This window comes from Trachypithecus francoisi, unplaced genomic scaffold, assembly GCF_009764315.1.
Source record: "Trachypithecus francoisi isolate TF-2019V2 unplaced genomic scaffold, Tfra_2.0 Lachesis_group5, whole genome shotgun sequence".
NCBI lineage: Eukaryota > Metazoa > Chordata > Mammalia > Primates > Cercopithecidae > Trachypithecus > Trachypithecus francoisi.
This window is the reverse complement of record NW_022681470.1, coordinates 40,588,519-40,606,243: the sequence shown is the minus strand read 5'-3', so window position 1 is coordinate 40,606,243 and position 17,725 is coordinate 40,588,519. Positions and strand designations below refer to the sequence as shown.

The 17,725-nt window shown below is 39.5% G+C and overlaps 1 protein-coding gene across 3 annotated transcripts in view; it reads right to left on the bottom strand.

Annotated features, from left to right (window-relative positions):
* RGL1 (ral guanine nucleotide dissociation stimulator like 1) overlaps window positions 1–17,725 on the bottom strand; it is a 296,651-nt gene that overhangs the window by 142,678 nt on the left and 136,248 nt on the right. The window lies entirely within an intron of this gene.

Here is a 17,725-nt window from a genome sequence, read left to right as displayed (position 1 = left end):
TGTATTAGAGTTTCTTTTCCTCTGCATCCTCACAAGCATTTGTTATTTTTTGTCTTTTTGATAAGTCATTCTTTTTTATTTGTATTTCCTTGATGATTAGTGATATTGAGCATTTTTTTCCATATACCTGTTGGTGATTTGTATGTCTTTTTTTGAGAAATGTCTATTCAGATCCTTTGCCCACTTTTCAATGGAATCGTTTTGTTTTGTTTTTTCCTGTTGAGTTGTTTGAGTTCCTTATATATTCTGGATATTAGTCCTTTGTCAGACGAATAGTCTGCAAATATTTTCTCACATTCTACAGGTTGTCTCTTCACTCTGTGGATTTTTTTTTTTTTTTTCTGTACAGGTTTTTAGTTTAATCTAGTCCCACTTACCTATTTTTGTTTCTGTTGCCTGTGCTTTTGAGGTCTTAGCCATAAAATCTTTGCCCAGACGAATGTCCTAAAGCATTTCTGGTAGTTTTATAGTCTTAGGTCTTATGTTTAAGTCTTTAATCCACTTGAAGTTGATTTTTATACATGGGAGAGATGTGGTCTAGTTTCATTCTTCTGCATATGAACATCCAGTTTTCATGGCATATTACTGAAGACAGTATCCTTTCCCCATTGTATGTTCTTGGTGCTTTTATCAAAAGCCAGTTGGCTGTAGGGATATGGATTTGTTTCTGATTTCTCTATTCTGTTTCATTGGTGTATATGTCTGTTTTAAAACAAATACCATGCTGTTTTGGTTACTATAGCTTTGTAGTATATTTCAAAGTCAGGTAGTGTAAGGCCTCCAGCTTTGTTCTTTGTGCTTTGGCTATTCTGCCTCTTTTGTTGTTACATACAAATTTTAGGATTGCTTTTTCTATTTCTGTGAAGAAAATTGGTATTTTGGTAGGGATTGCATTGAATCTATACATTGCTTTGGGTAGTATTATTATTTTAACAATATTAATTCATCCAATACATGAGCATGGAATGTCTTTCCTTTGTGTTCTCTTCAATTTCTGTCATCAGTATTTTGTAATTTTCATTGCAGAGATCTTTCACCTCCTTCATTAAATTTATTCCTAGGTATTTTTCATAGCTATCATAAATGGGATTGCTTTATTTCTTTTTCAGCTAGTTCATTATTGGCATATAGAGATACAACTGATTTTTGTATGTTGATTTTGTATCCTGAAACTTTACTGAATTGCCTTATCAGTTCTAAGAATTCTTTTTTGGTGGAGTCTTTAGGTTTATGTATATATAAGATCATGTTGCCTGCAAAGAGGGAGAATCTGACTTCCTCTTTTCCAGTTTGGTTCCTCTTATTTATTTCTCTTGCCTGATTGTTCTCGCTGGGACTTCCACTACCATGTTGAATAAAAGTGTTGAAAATGAGTATCCTCATCTGTGAACAAGATGATTCTAATACTTATCCATAGGTTAGCTTAGAGTGGAGAAAGGACATAGGAGAGGATATTACAGCAATGTATACACCAAATAATTAACACCTAGGCTGAACGAGGCAATATAATAACCCTTATATTGAAATAAAGAAATGAATCTGAGTGATATTTAGGAAAAATAAATGTTACAACTTGATAATAGGCAGCATGTTGCAAGTAAATGACAGAGTAAAGCAAAACAAACAAACAAAGAACACCAAAAAACTGCAAGGTTTTAAGACTAGGACACTGAGATTGTGGCGAGGACATAAAAATAAAGAGAAAATGGGAAGGTATAAGGCTTTGGGAAAAAATATCAGTTCAGTTCTGGGGATAAAGAAATTGGATATATTGAAGAGTGGTAGAAAGGAGAGATAAAGACTAAAAATGAAGAAAGCGACTTGTAAGTTAGTACATACATATACATGAGAAATTATTTGAAACCATGAATTCACATGATTCTTACTTGGAAAATGAGCAGGCTAAAAAGAGTCTCAATATGCACCCATCATTGAGGAAGGAAAAAACAAAAATAATCAGGGAAACGAGCAAGAGGGAAAGAAGAGCAAGAAGAACTTGAGTTATGAAAATTAATGCTGCAATGTCAGACACATTAGCATCAGTCTTGGAATACAGTCAATGGACTTTAGAATACTTCAGGCAGGAGATTTACCTCCTACACTTATCAAAAGATGATGCATATATTTTAAGAGAGCTTTCCCTGTTTAAAAACATACAAAAGTTTTTTAAAAAATTATCACCAGTTATTCTGTTCTATGACACTCTTCAATAAAACGCTACCGAAGTTAATTGGAAGTCTTAGTGTGGTCAGTTACATAACACTAGAATTGCTGAATAGCTTAAACACAGTGTTTTCCCAGAAATATTTGTCTTTTGGATGAAACCAAGAATGGAAAGTTTCTGCTTTAAAGGAGAACTTTTGAGAAGGTGGAAAGAAAAAAAAAAAAACATATATAATGGAAATATAATTGTAGCAAAAATTAACCAAAATTCTACTCACAAATATAACTACTCACACAGAGACACACCAAAACACAAAGAAAAGGGAATTTTACCACTTCAGAAAATCAACTGTGGATTGTATATCAATTAGATAACATCTTTTTAAAAATCAGAAAATATCTCATATGTTGCCTTTGCCAAGAACAAATTTAGACAGATCTTTGGTTTTTGTTATTTTCCTATTAAACTGGCAGAATCATCTCATAATGACCCACACTGATCCTGTTTTGTCTAGTACACAAAGTGAGGTCTACAGAATGAAAATGTTTAGTTTGGGGATGGTGAAGGGAAGGAGTAGTTACTTTCGTTTATTCAGCTTCTTCTAGATGAGTGAATAGCTAAAGGTCTAGAAAGCTGCACCCAGCTCTCACCCCTACCCTGATTCTTCTCCCATTTCCTCTCTCTTCTCTCCTTCCCTCCAGAGATTGTGTGTGTGTGTGTGTGTGCGTGCGTGCGTGCGCACATATATATGTGGTCTGTGCTATGTGTGTATATATCGTGGGAGGGGAGAACTGATAGAGTGGGTTGGCCTTCATTTCAAACTTCTATCATAAGAATTAATGACTTATTTCCAGAATAACATAAACCCAACAGAAAGGTGTTGTAAAGAAATAATGGTGCAATGGTATTTTGTGGCAACTTTATAGCCAAACAAGTAATATACTTTTCCTGATAGCTAAATAGGTAATATAGTTAACATTGTTCCAAGAAATTTCTCTTTTATAACTTGTTAGAACGCCTTTCTGTTAACTTAGGGTATCCTGTGCCTCAGGAAACCATACCACCCTGGTTGAAGGCTGCTTGACCTTGGCATAAGAACCAGCTGGCATTCTTATCATATATACCTAACTAAGGCTAAGTTATTAGTCTTTCCCACTTGAGAAGGCTTGAGGGTAAGGCGTGGATTAGACAAGCAGTGAGAAATTGTCCAATTTGATTAATTCTATAAATCCATACCAGAATCAAGCTGCATTACAGGGTCCAGAAGGTCCTCAAATCAGTTCAGGTACCCAAAAGAAATTAAATTGGCTTTGGGTGTAGGTTCCAAGGATTCCAGGACAAAAGTGGACCTACTGGGATTGTGTCATGTCTGTGAACCATGGGAATGAGGGCATCATCACAGGATGTTGGAGCATCAAGATAGCAAAAGCTTGGAGGCTGGGCACAGTGGCTCACGCCTCTAATCCCAACACTTTGGGAGGCTGAGGCAGGTGCATCACTTGATGTCAGGAGTTCGAGACTAGCTGTGACCAACATGGTGAAACCCCACCTCTACCAAAAAAAATTTTTTTTTAATTAGCTGGGTATGGTGGCAGGCGCCTGTAATCCCAGCTACTCGGGAGGCTGAGGCAGGAGGATCGCTTGAACCCGGGAGGTGGAGGTTTCAGTGAGCCAAGATCATGCCACTGCACTCCAGCCTGGGCAAAAAAAAAAAAAAAAAAAGTAAAAGTCTGCTTCTGACTATTAGATTGGTGCAAATGTAATTGCGATTTTTGCTATCACTTTTAATGGCAAAAAATGCAATTACTTTTCCACCAACCTAATATCCCAAAGAACAAAGCTGCCACACCAGTCCATGACTGCCTATCTCTGGATTGTTTTGTGACAAAGAAAATTCCTTCTTGTTTAAACTGGCATAAATCTGTGACAAGCAGCCAAACCTATATTCCAATTAATATACCTGGTTAAATAGAACAGAAATCAGTAGAGGTAAAGGAACCATTTAGCCAAAGCCTTGCTTATAATAACATCACAAGACTTACTCTGATGTACTCTGATTCCAAATTGCTCTGGTCTTTGCCTACTAATTATGTAATGAATATTTATTTTGTGACCACTATATACCAAACACTGCGCTACACATGGTAGAACTTTTTGTTGTTGTTACTGTTTTTCGTTTTTCTGAGTTTTTTTGTTTTTTGAGACAGAGTTTCACTCTTGTTGCCTGGGCTGGAGTGCAATGACACAGTCTGGGCTCACTACAACCTCCACTTCCCGGGTTCAAGAAATTATCCTGCCTCAGCCTCCCAAATAGCTGGAATTACAGGTGCCTGCCATCACGCCCAGCTAATTTTATTTTATTTTTGCATTTTTAATAGAGATAGGGTTTCACTATGTTGGCCAGGCTGGTCTCGAACTCCTGATCTCAGGTGATCCACCGCCTCAGCCTCCCAAAGTGATGGGATTACAGGCATGAGTCACTGCACCTAGCCAGTAGAACTAACTTTCAACATGACAGACATAGTACCTGCCTCATGGTGCTAATGGATTAAAGAGAGAAACAGACAAAGCACTTACACTACCATATGATAAATGTTGAAAGAAAAGCTAAGAGTATACAGGCTAAGCCCATAGAATTCAAGAAAGACTTCCCAAAGAAAACAATCTCTAAGGTGACATCCAAAAGATGAGGTAGAATTAATCAGAAGTAGTAGAGGAAGGAGTGGGTAGGGGAAGAGAGCAATCGAAGCAGAGAAGACAGAATGGGAGAGTTAGAGGGATCACAGATTAAAAAGAATCCTGGACATGCCCCCCTAGTTCACACACATGCCAAATAAGCTAATACTGTATATTTTTCCTAAATAAGAATAGCAGTACATCTTCTCTTCTTGAGCACTAATTTGTTTTAATATTATAATATACCGTGTGTATGTTCCTTGGAAACATGAGATATGTTTTTGTTTTATTTTATGTAATCCCATAATCCCTCAAATAATCCTCTGTCAAGGGCCAGGTAAATAACTATTTTAGTGACCTCAACAGAACATGTACTGTGCGTAAAGTACTGAATGATACATACTGCTCCTGGATCTAAAGTAAGGGAGGTGTGATGGTTAATTTTACATGTCAACTTGACTGAGCCAATGAGTGTCCTGATTAAGCATTGTTTCTAGGTATGTCTCTGGATTTAGATCAGCATTTGAATCAGTAAACTCTGTAAAATAGATTGCCCTCCCAATGGAAGTGGATATCATCTAATCCATTGAGAGACTGAGTGGAACAGAAGGAGAGGAGGGAGGAATTTGTCCCTTTTTTCCCTGCCTCATTGCTTGAGCTGGGACATCTCATCTCATCTTTTAATGTGCTTGGACTAGGACTTACATCATTGGCTCTCCTGATTCACAGGTCTTCTGGACTCAGACTGAGTTTCGCTGCTGGTTGCAGACAGCAGATCATGTGACTTCTCAGCCTCCGTGATCGTGTAAGCCAATTCCCAATTAAATATATTCCTATTATTTCTGTACCTGCAGTGAACCCTGACTAGTACAGGAGACAGACAAGGGAATGAACAAAGTAAGCAGGTAAAAGGGAAGCAAGTGAGTGTAGGCTTCTTTCCTACTCCATTTTGTGTTGCTATAAAGGAATACCTGAGACTGGGTAATTTATGAAGAAAAGGCTTATCTGGCTTATGGTTCTGCAGACACATCACCAGCATCTATATCTGGTGAGGGCTTCAGGCTACTTCCACTCATGGTGAAGGTGAAGGGGAGCTGTAAGAGATCACATGGTGACAGAGGAAGCACGAGAGCAAGCGGGGAGGCGCCAGGCTCTTTTTTTTTTTAACAATCAGCTCTTGTGGGAACTAATAAATCAAGAACTCACTCACTACAGCAAGGATGACACTAAGCCATTCACACGAGATCTGCCCCCATGACCCAAACACCCACTTTAAGCCCCACTTCCAACACTAGGGGTCAAATGTCAACACGAAGTTTGGAGGGACAAACATCCAAACTATAGCAGCTTCTACGGAACCATCCTGACCCTAAATCCCAAATTCAAATGCTAGTGTTACCATTTGCTCCATTTAATTCAGCCACCCTAGCACAGATCTGGCACATATCTGGGGACAGGAATACAGGCTGGATGGAAGGGCCTCTTTCAATTTCCGCCTTGGAAATACTTAGGTGTTAGTGCTATCCTTGACCGGGAAATGGAAGAGAAGATGATATTGGGATCTCTCTTGAGAGAGGAAAAAAGACAGCTTTAGAAGTACTGAATGCTGTGAGCCTTCAGACAAAGAACTCATACCCCATTGAGGCATCCTGAAGGAGACTTAAAATGTGAGTAGAGTTTTAAGGTGGTAGGGCTGGAGTTTAGTGAAGCAACACAGGAATGAAGAATAGAGCAATGCAAGCAGAGAAAATAGTGCGAGCCACAGTTAGAGGTCAAATGTGAGGGTATCACAGACTGGGCACTAGGAAGGAGGCCACCCAATCAAGCCACCTCTTGCTCACTCTCTCATTAGCTCATTCCATGAGTTGTATTGATGGAATATGTCACGTGACCAAGTGTAACTTGTCCATGTTCTTCTGTGCTAGGATGGTTTGTTTGAGATTTACATTACTTTGAGCAGGTCCGGATTATGTACAATTTAATCACTACAGCATGTTTATCACCTACTTGCAGATATAAATATTTTTGTATTGGCAATAACTAGTGTTTTCTGTCACTTTTCAATTTGCAAGGTGCTTCTCCATATATTCCCCTAATACTCACAATGAGCCCCAAATGTAGAGGTATTACTATCTCCATTTTATGACCTAAAAAACTGAAATATCAAGACTACAGACAATATAAATGCTGGGCCAAAGTCTTAAACCCGTCTTTTGACTCCAAGTATTACAATACTCTAAAAAGAATTTTTTTTCCTTAGAACATTTGTTCACATCATTGCTATTTTTAATATTATTTAGGACTTAGGGCATTTTATGAAGTGCATTAGTTCTTCATATTCATTATTACAGATTGAGTGCCAGTGTGACACTCAAAGGGAATGCTCATTGGAACATTTTAGATTTCAGATTTTAGGATTAGGGATGTTCAGTTGGTATAATGCAAATATTCCAAAATCTTATAAAAATCTGAAATCTGAAACATTCCTGGTCCCAAGCAGTTTTTTTGTGTGTGTTGTTTGTTTGTTTAGAGATAGGATTTCAGTGTGTCACCCAGGTTGGAGTTCAGTGGCATAGTTCACTGTATCCTCAAATTCCTGGGCTCAAAAGACCTTCCACCTCAGTCTCCTGAGTAACTAGAATTACCGGCATACATCCTGATGCTCAGTTAATTTTTAAAATATTTTTTTAGAGATGGGATCTTGCTATGTTGCCCAGGCTGGTCTCAAACTTCTGGGCTCAAGTGATCCTCCTGCCTTGGTCTCTCAAAGTTGTGGGATTACAGGTGTGAGCCACTGTGCCTAGACAAAAGCATTTTTCGTATTTTATTTCATTGATTGATTGATTGAAAGGGTCTTGCTGTGTTGCCCAGGCTGGAGTAGAGTAGTATAATCACAGCTCAAACACTGCAGCATCAAACTTCTGAGCTCGAGCAATCCTCCTGCCTTAACCTCCCAAGTAGCTGTGTCTACAGGCACACACCACCATCCCCAGCTAAGTTTTCTGTTGAGACGGTGTCACATGATGTTGCCCAGGCTGATCTCAAACTCCTGGCCTCAAGAGATCCTTTAGCCTTATCCTCCCAAAGTGCTAGGATTACAGGCATAAACCACTGTACCTGGCCAAAAGCATTTTGAATAAAGGATACTCAACCAGTAATTAGAGGTCAATTTACATGGTTGCCAGCACTCACAAATTACATTCTTGATGAGTGTCTTACCCTTTTCATCCTCAATGCCTCTATGCTGGTTCAGGTTCATTTCACCTGGCACATCTGCCCCATTCATTCATTCATTCATACAATTATGCAGGCAGCTATTATGCTCCAGGTACTGTGCTGGGTGCTGGGCATGACATAAGGACCAATACAAGTTCCTATTTTCAAAGAACATACAGTCTAGATAGAGGATAGAGATAATAGGACTTCAAAAATAATGTGAGAAATGCTGTAGTAGAGCAGACACAGATGTGGCCCCTAGCATCAAGGAGAAGCACCTAATCCACAGTCAAGGAGTCAGGTGTGCCTACAGCTGAGACCTTAATAGGAGGCAAAAGTTAACACATGAAAAAGGGGAGAAATATTCAGTTCAAGCAAAGGAATGACATGAGCAAAGGCACGGATGCCAAATAATACAAAGTAATTTCATGGCTGGACCGAAAATAGTTTGATATACCTAAAGGATGAGTGCAATGGGAGATGAGCTAAGGCCAGATGACAAAGAGGGTGGGGGCCATGCTAAGGAATTTGGACTTTATCCTGGGGCAATGGAGATTATGGGGAGATTTCATGCAGTAGAGCTACAAGAGAAGACTTGCATTTTAAAAAGCTCTAACCGAAATATGGAGAAAGGATTACAGCAGCACTGCCCCATTGAAAAATAATGTGAGCCGCTTATAAACTTTAACTTTTTCCAGAAGCCACATGAAAAGAATGAACAGAAACATGTGAAATGAATATTTTATCAGTTTATTAATTATATTAATTTTACTCATGTAGTTTATGCCACAATATTAGAAGGGGGCCTGGAGAGAAGTGAACACACTGGAGAAGTGCTTAGGAAGGGGAACGGCCGAAATTTGCTACAGGTGAGGACTCACTTAACTGCTTCCTTTTACACAGTAGGATCAAATTGATCTTTCTGAAATACAGCTCCAATTAAGATACTCCTCTGTTTTAATTTTTCCATTGTTATCCTTTTGCCTACTAAATAAGGCCTAGACTCTTTAGCCAGCAGTGGACCCTGTTTCTCCAGTATCTGCATCCTCCCCTCCAAACAGCTGGACCGCCCTGCTCCCACCTGTAAACGCAGTGTCGAAGATCAGTCAAAACCTTAAGCAGATGGCATTAAAAGACTTTGGCTCAGCACTCTGGAATGGAGTATTGAACCATTCTTACTGCTAGTCAGGCCCATGTTCCAGGTCTGACTCCTGGCTTGGAAATTTGCCTGGTCCCTCTGGGGCTGGGGCCCAGCTTCTTGCTTTCCATTCTGCTGTTTCCTCCCAGAGCTTGGAAGTCTGCCCATGAACCTGAGCATAGCGGCTGGAGCCTGCTAACTGCTGACAGACTTTCTTATTCGCTTAGTCTTGATTACATTTCTAAGTGCCACCTGTTCCTGTATTTCCCCGTATCAGCACCTTCCCTCCTTGAGACTTGTCTCCTACCTCTCAGTACCAACTTGGCTGGGTGACCGCTTGTCATCTATTGCCATATTCTTCTGCACATCTCTTCTAACGCCTTGTCTGCCAGCCTAGACTTCCTCACAGTTCCTGCTCCATCCTCGAGGGCAGATCTGGTCCCTCCCAGTTTGTCCTGTCTTTTGCAGCAAACCAGGCCATTTCTAACAATTATCTGTAGCTATGACAATGAACATTCAAGGCCCTACAGATTAGAGCCCCACCACGCCACTGAAACTTCTTTCTAATATGCTTGTGTACCCTTCACTCAGAATAATCTCATCATTGTATGCTATTCATGCCCCAAGATTGCAGACCTCCCTGATTTATTTCTGACAACTCCACACCCTGGAAAGGTCTTTTTCCCATTCCATCCTTAGTTAGCTTAGGCATTCATAATAAATATTAAACTCAAAAATATGACAATCCATAATCTCCTCCCCACTCCAACTGGAAATTACATCTCCCTCCTCTGAACTCCTGTGGCTCATTATCTGGGCTTCCATTATAGATTTTATTGCATTCCTCCTTATTTTAAATGTCTTATCTCCCTAAGAATATAAATATCTTGGGAATAAGATCCTTGTCTGATTACTTAGCAAAGCAAAGTAGCTAGGGGAAAGGGAAATAAGGAGAACGGGGGGAGAGGGAAAGAGAGACTTGGCTCAATTTCACAAAATGAGTAATGGTCCATCAAGGATTATTATTGAGCAAGCTCACATTGTCACATGCCTGTTTAGTATCCTTAATCAAATCATTCCTGAAGCAAAGCGGGCAAGGGCTCCTGTCCCTATGGACTTAAGGAAATCTCTGTGAGTCCTTAGGTAATAATATTGGGTTGGTGCAAAAGTAATTGTGGTTTCTGCTATACTTTTAATGGAAAACCGTAATCACTTTTGTGCCAATCTAAGTATTTATATATGTGTGTGAGAGTGTGTGTGTGTGTGTATGTGTGTGTGTTCCTTATTTTCTTCCCTTTGCCTATTTGAACTTATCTCTTCCCATCTCCACTTCCCTCTCTCTCTTGTTGAATTCATCTGGGAGGCCCCACTCCTCACCCCAAGGTTTGAGAGTTCCCCAAAATGGAGCTGGAATAAATTCAGTAACCCAGTAGAAATCCCCTCAGTTCTTCCTTTCAGCACCCACTGGACCCACAAATAAGCAGCAGCTTTCCCCATTGATAGGAAACTCAAGGAGCCTGGGAATGCAGCTCTACCCTCCCCCCTGTTAATCTTTTAGAAATTCAGTTATCTTTAGAAATTCAGTAGCAGTGGAAAAGGTTCAGGCCAGAGAACTAGATATTTCTGTTTATGATTAAGGTGGGCAAAGTTGATTCTTGCATCCAGTACAATACTCAGCCTTTTGTTCCCTGTAAAGCAGTGAGATCTACACATGGAGATCCGACTACCCTCTCATTTTGCCATTGTCTGCACCCCCCATGGCACTGGGAGAGTTAAGGAGACTGTTCATCATTATTTTGCACTCATTTTCCAGCTTTCCTCTTAGGAATTCCAGATACTTTAGAAAATATGACAGCAATCTCACCAAATCCCTGTATGGTAGCTAGAGCACATTACCAACAAAAATAATTATAATCCACCCACTACAACATCTATTCTGTCTGCATTGTTCTGTAATATTAGATATCTGAGTAGCTCTCATGTGTATTACCACAGGCCATGAGTTATGAAGAAACAATAGTTGCAAGTTCTATGATGCCAAACAGCCATCAAAAATGAAGTTTTATGAAGAAGCACTTAACTATGATTGAACACGCTTCAGAGTGCTTTTAAGTGGTTATTTCTCCCAGCTTCCCTGTCCATGTAATGAGCTCCATTTCCCTGATGAAGCTATAGGCACTGAGTTTCCTTTAGAAGTATCAAAAAAGACTCTATCTTGCCTCACAGATTTGATGGGTCTGTGTAAAGGCAGCAGAGTTGGCAATAACCTCTCAAAATACCATGTGTCTGGGTGGAGATGGAATAGTAAAGTCCTGTTTCCTGGGATATGTTTTCTGGAATTGAAGCCCTGGTAACTTTGTGGCTGGTATCTGGGGACAGAGTGCCATCAGTGGACAATCCTCATAGTTAGAACCCACATCCTTTTCTGGCCAAGCACAGGGTGAACATTAACTTGTAAGGTGTGGAAGAAGAGCTATTCTATTGATTAGCGTAAGAGCTAGATAGGAACATCACTTATTTATGTATCAGATGTTCATAAACTAGAACGCAGAAGGCACTTTAAGAATAAAACCAGAAACCAGCTACATGAGTCTGGGAAAATATTATTTTTCTATCTATCCAAACTGGATTTTTATACTCTTGAGAGTGCAAATGGGCATAACCTTTTTAGAGCACAATTTGTTGTGGTTTTAAAAATACATCAATATGTCCATCAGCTTAGAGTCAGATTAAATGAAAATGGCACATCCATATAATGGATTACTATGTAGTTAGAATGAGATGGATCTGTGTGGGCCAATACGAAAAGATTTCTAAGACACTCATTAAAGGAAAAATGCCAGGTATAGAACGATATGTACAGTATGATGCCTTATATGTTAAAACACACACATATATGTAGAGATGGGTACACGTATACATTCAGGTATTCTTTCTTCTGTAAAGAATCTCAAGAAGTGGTTAACAGTGGTTAACTTTCAGTAAATGGACCAGATGGGTTGGAGAAATAGTTTAACAGAGTGGAGTGGCATTTGGGAGAAAAACCACGGCCTAGTTTAGGTTTCTTATACTCCACAGTATTAAAAAACTTAATAAATATTCCATAACTATTTAAATGGGTTTCTAAGTTAGTGTTTTCAATAGCAACTGGGTATGTGGCCAAAGAGGGAAGAAAAAGAGAGTTCTTAGCAGAGCAATCCATAATACTTTCAGCCAGCTAAGTTAAAGGGGAAGTATTCCAGTCTACATAAAAGAAATTAGTCTCTCCAAAAAAAAGTTTACTGTGTGTTAGGAAGGAGGAAGAAGTGGAAAAAAGAAGAGTAATAACTTCTTCATCTGGGTTTTTAATTGAATTTGAATTTTTTCCTGCTTATTTTACTTCAGAAAAGAGATTTTGATAAGAGAAACTAGTCCAAGCCTGAGAGTATGAAGAACGAAAATGTCCTAGCTATCCAGAAAGTCGGAAGGATCACTCTTATCCCTGCCCCATCCCGCTGGCCAATGGAAAGGCTAGAAAAGAGGTGCATGGAGGAAATGTTGACAGACCTACTTAGCAATAGGCCCTGAAGTGTGAGGAATATAAACCAGCCGCAGAGAACAGGCCTTCAGGAGCTGCTGGTGGCTCCATTTCCACTGAACAGCATGACTCCTTTGTTTTCTTGGGCCTGGGAAAGGAAAAATGTCTTTTGCTCTTGTGTACAGTCTTGAACTGCAGCTTCATTAATCCATTTCATGGTCAGGGCTATTGTGGCATATTTGATTATTTATCCAGACAGTATGAAGAGGTAAGGCAAAACTGAGACTCAAAAGGATCCACTGAACTGAAAGTATCACCTGTCACACACCTTTTGTTGTGACACACATAGAGGCTTTCAATTGGCCAAAACCCATCCTCAAGCCTGTATACAAATCCTATAAAATCAGCATGACTTTAATATTTTTTTCCTACCTGATGGTAATCCCATAAAGCACTGAATCTCCCCCTCTTCTCACTCACCATCCGAGCATTCTGTGCTGGGGCAGAAGAGGGCAGGTTGGCAAAATGAGAAGACTTATTGGATAATTTCTAAATGCTGAAGCTTCTTCAGGGAAGCAAACCTCCCGCCCAGGGCAGGTGACTTCAGCTAGTTACAGCACAGGGCTAAAGAGGCCAAGGTCATGAGCTTGTTTACCCTGAGGGCCAATTAACTTTGATCTACTTTATGGCCTATCTACTTTATCCCTCAATCCAAACAGCTGTTTCAAAAATGGATGCCCTTGACGACAAGGGGGACTGTTCCAAAGTACAATAGATGTAACAGTTCAAATTTATCATGCTCCTGAAAAATGACACAAAGCATATTAGAAACATTATGAACTCATTTTTCCAACAAAATAATTCTTTGCAAAAAATCAAGTCACTGAGTACATTAAGAATGTTGCACTCATTCACAGGGACTAAGTTTTATCAAATTCTAGACCCTTTATATCTCACTATTTTATGTAAAACTAAACTGAATCAACGTTTTAGACACTATTTGATCTGAGCATTCTTCATGCTAATTAGATACTGATTTTCTCTTTTATAAATTGATAATTATTTGAATTGACCCAGTTCCTCCTTCACAAATACATTCTTCACTCACACACTATGCATAAAATACCTTCTGTTTTCAATGGGTTGCAGAACTCAACACTGATGCTTTCCTATCATTCAAAAAAAAAAAGATACAAATTTACAAACTGTCTTTCCTCATACTTCTACAAAAGTCCTTGTTTTTTAAAGTTTCCTATGCAATCCACAAACCCAGACCTAGAATCAAACTTTGGGTCTAGCTCACACACTCACCTTGACCCAGAATTAACTGGGGGCTACCTCACACCCTGTCCTAGAATTAGCATCGAGGGTCATCTTACATACTCATCTTGAAATCAGAGCACATCTTGATCTCAAGATAATAAAAGGAAATTTTGGCCAGGCACGGGGGCTCACGCCTGTAATCGCAGCACTTTGTGAGGCTGAGGTGGGTGGATCTCTTGAGGTCAGGAGTTCAAGACAAGCCTGGCCAACATGGTGAAACCTCGTCTTTACTAAATATACAAAAATTAGCCAGGCATGGTGGCACATGCCTGTAATCCCAGCTACTAAGGAGGCTGAGGCAAGAGAATTGCTTGGACCCAGGAGGCAGAGGTTGCAGTGAGCTGAGATCCAGCCTGGATCCAGCCTGGGCGACACTGCATTCCAGCCTGGGCGACAGAGCAAGACTACAAGAAAGAAAAGAAAAGGGAGGTGAGGAGAGTGGAGGGGAGAGGAGAGGAGAGGAGGGGAGGCGAGAGGAGGGGAGAGGAGGGAAGAGGAGAGGAGAGGAGGGGAGAGGAAAAGAGGGGAGGAAGAAAATTTTAAAATTTTGCAATGCTCCAAGTAAGAATCACCACTTCTAATGAACAGCTACATGGCTCCCTTACTGAGAGCAGTCTGTCCTCCAAGGGAGAAGGAAGTTTCACCTTCTTTCTTCCTCCCAGCCATCTAATAGGTGTCTGTGAAAGACTGAGAGAAGAGTCTAAGCAGGGCACCAGATCCACCAGTGCCAGGTGTACAATTCTGCCAGGGGGCTGGAACAGGATCATCTCTTACAGAAACTGCTCCACCTATCATGGCCCATTTGTCTTCAAAGGAGCACTGAATCCAGGCCTCAGGAAAGATGCAGATAATTCCCTAAAGGATGAGCCCTCTTTTGTAATGATCTGGGAAAATATGTCACTCTGCTCAGAGAGACTTATGCTGACCATGTATATTTTGATCCAAAACCTGAGACATGTGGCTGAACCATGGATGTCATACATCAAATCAGGCTGAGGACAGAGAATTTGGAATATATAATCCAGACCCTTTTTCCCATCCTAGATTTTCCATTCTCCCCAGCTTCTTTAGAGAACCCTCCCAGTTCTCCACGGGCTATCAAGCTACCCCACAGTTTCTCTGTTTACCCCCATAAAGGACAGAAACATATCATATAAAATAAGGTGCCCCAAATCCCTGAAACCATAAAGGATTATATATAAACATCATTTTATTTAGTAAAACTTTACATAGTATATAGTTTTCCCCATACTACTTGTTTATGAGGTCACTAGGAAAACCCATATTCTTTTATGTCTTCCTTCTCCTGTTTATCTTTGATATCCTCCCTTCTCCCCATTAGATTTTTCCTTCTTTCCTATCCTATAGTACAGAGCCCCTTTTCTTCTTTACTGCATAATTCTAAACACAAGTGCTGCCAATAACCCTAAGCTATGCTGCATCATGCTGATTTGCACCAGCTGTGCCTTATGGCGGTTAACCCATGCTTATAATAGGGTCTCCTTAGATCTTCCTGTGAGAACAAAATCCACATATACATCTAAAAGTCACAACCAGTGGGGTGGAAAGTGAGCCAAAAATAAATAGATCCTGCTTTGAACTACTGATCACATTAAATAAGAAAAAAATAGAGAGCTGGAGGAAAGAAAAATGCTAACCAGAGCTGCAACTTAAAAATTTTCGTGGACACATGAAACAAACCGTAAAGATAATCTATCCCTTCAAACATCCCACTTTCAAATGAAATGTTAATTTTCTCAATATTAACAGGGTTGGGGAGAAAGGAAGATCAGGGTAGGGAGTGGAGTAAAGGAAGACTACCATCATGAAGAATTCAAATGACAATAAAAAGTACACAAAACTCAAATGACAATAAAAAGTATACTCTAAAATTAAAAGATAATGGCCAGGAACTTTGTCATGTAATTAGAGTTTGCAAAGCTTAGAGTCTTTGAGAATCTTATATAATTACAAAAACCAAGTCCATAGAGCAACAGTTGGGAATTAGAGTACAATGATGTTATTCTGCAACTTTGGGCAAATCACAATCTCAGATCATCAGTTTTACTATGAGCTCCCTCCCTGAGGAGTCACAGGCAAGGTCACCAAATGGTTTGTGTATACTGAATTGTCTGGATCGCTTATTTTCCATTATGAAACCTTGTGTAACGGTCCTGTGTTTGAACATGATCAGACATTGCAAACGACTGTCGCTAGAATGTAACCCTCCTTCATCCCTGCCCCAGAGTAACTGTGTTCTAGATTCTCCGAACCAAACTCAGGTTGCCCTAGCTCCATAGGATAATGGATACATGCCACTGGTTTTGTTAAAAGAAAAATCTTCCAGATTGTAAAATTATTTATTAGTTTCACAAACTCTGGCTAACCTCAAGATCAGGGACACAAACATGATCCATCTGATGCAAGAAAATGTCAGCAGTCTAAGAAAAATAAGATAAAGTTAACTTTGTATTACAAAGCTCATGTACTTACAAGTTAGGTTCCCAAAGGCCATCTTCAAGTCTGTTTCTCTGAAAGTCCAAAAAGAAATTAAACAAAATGCTAATATCTTCTGCTGATGGTAGGCAGAACTGGTACACTTTGGCTCAGGACAGCTTCAATCCATCTATAAAAGTCCTTAGCTTGAAAATGTGTAGGAGACAAAGCCTCTATGCTCATTTTATTCACTTGAAACAGAGTAAGTTTCTGTCCATTAAAAATAGCAGCACCATGATTCTGGGTTCCCCAGAAACCACAGCATTCCATCAGACTTCAAGCACTGAATTATTGGTTCCTAAGCACCACAACATTAGTACAAAAAATAGAGACCACGCTAACAGTGACAGATGGGGGTCATGTTTTGGTGGATGAACTCTCCCCAGGAGGTCCAAAGCTTCATGGCCTTTCATGATCAGACCTCTGCCCTCCTTGCAAGCCTTGTTTGTCCCCACACCTTCTATCTGGAACCCTATGTTCCATCCATATCGAACTATTCTTCCTTTTCCATTCCCTCTAGCCTCTGGTAGGCACTTTTTCCTTTCCATGGGACACTCCCCACCTCCATCCCTCATTCCTATTCATTCTCTGTCTGCCAGTTTATACATCACTTACTCTTACACATCATTAATTCCTCTTAGCTTTTCCTAATCTCCTAAATTTAGGTAAAATGTGCCTCATAATGTGCTCCATTACAACCTTGTATTTCCTTTCAATTGCTCTGATCACGTTTTTTAAAAAAAATCTGTATTCCCCACTGAACTGTAAGCTCCATGTCAGTCCTGTTTATAGTAGTTACTCAACAAATGTAATTCAACTGAACGACTCAATTCACTATTCTATATTTATAAAGGTAGGAATCAATTTCTTTTTGATGTTTTATTTAATAATATCTGTCATTTTATTTAATGCTTTTGTTTTTTATGTGTTTAATTTTTAGAATTGTTAAAGACATAGAAAAGCACAAATATATATAATCACGGTACTATTACTACCACCCGGAATTAACAAATGTTAACAATTTTCCATATTACTTCCAGTCTATTCAAGACTATTTTCAAAGAGCCAAAGATCAAGTGGTTTTGTTGTCAATCTTGAGTTAACTAAAGTGAAGAAAAACAGAAATATTATTATTCAGTCCTTGCTGTATGCCAATCATTGTGCTAAATGGTTCATATACATTGTATATTCAATC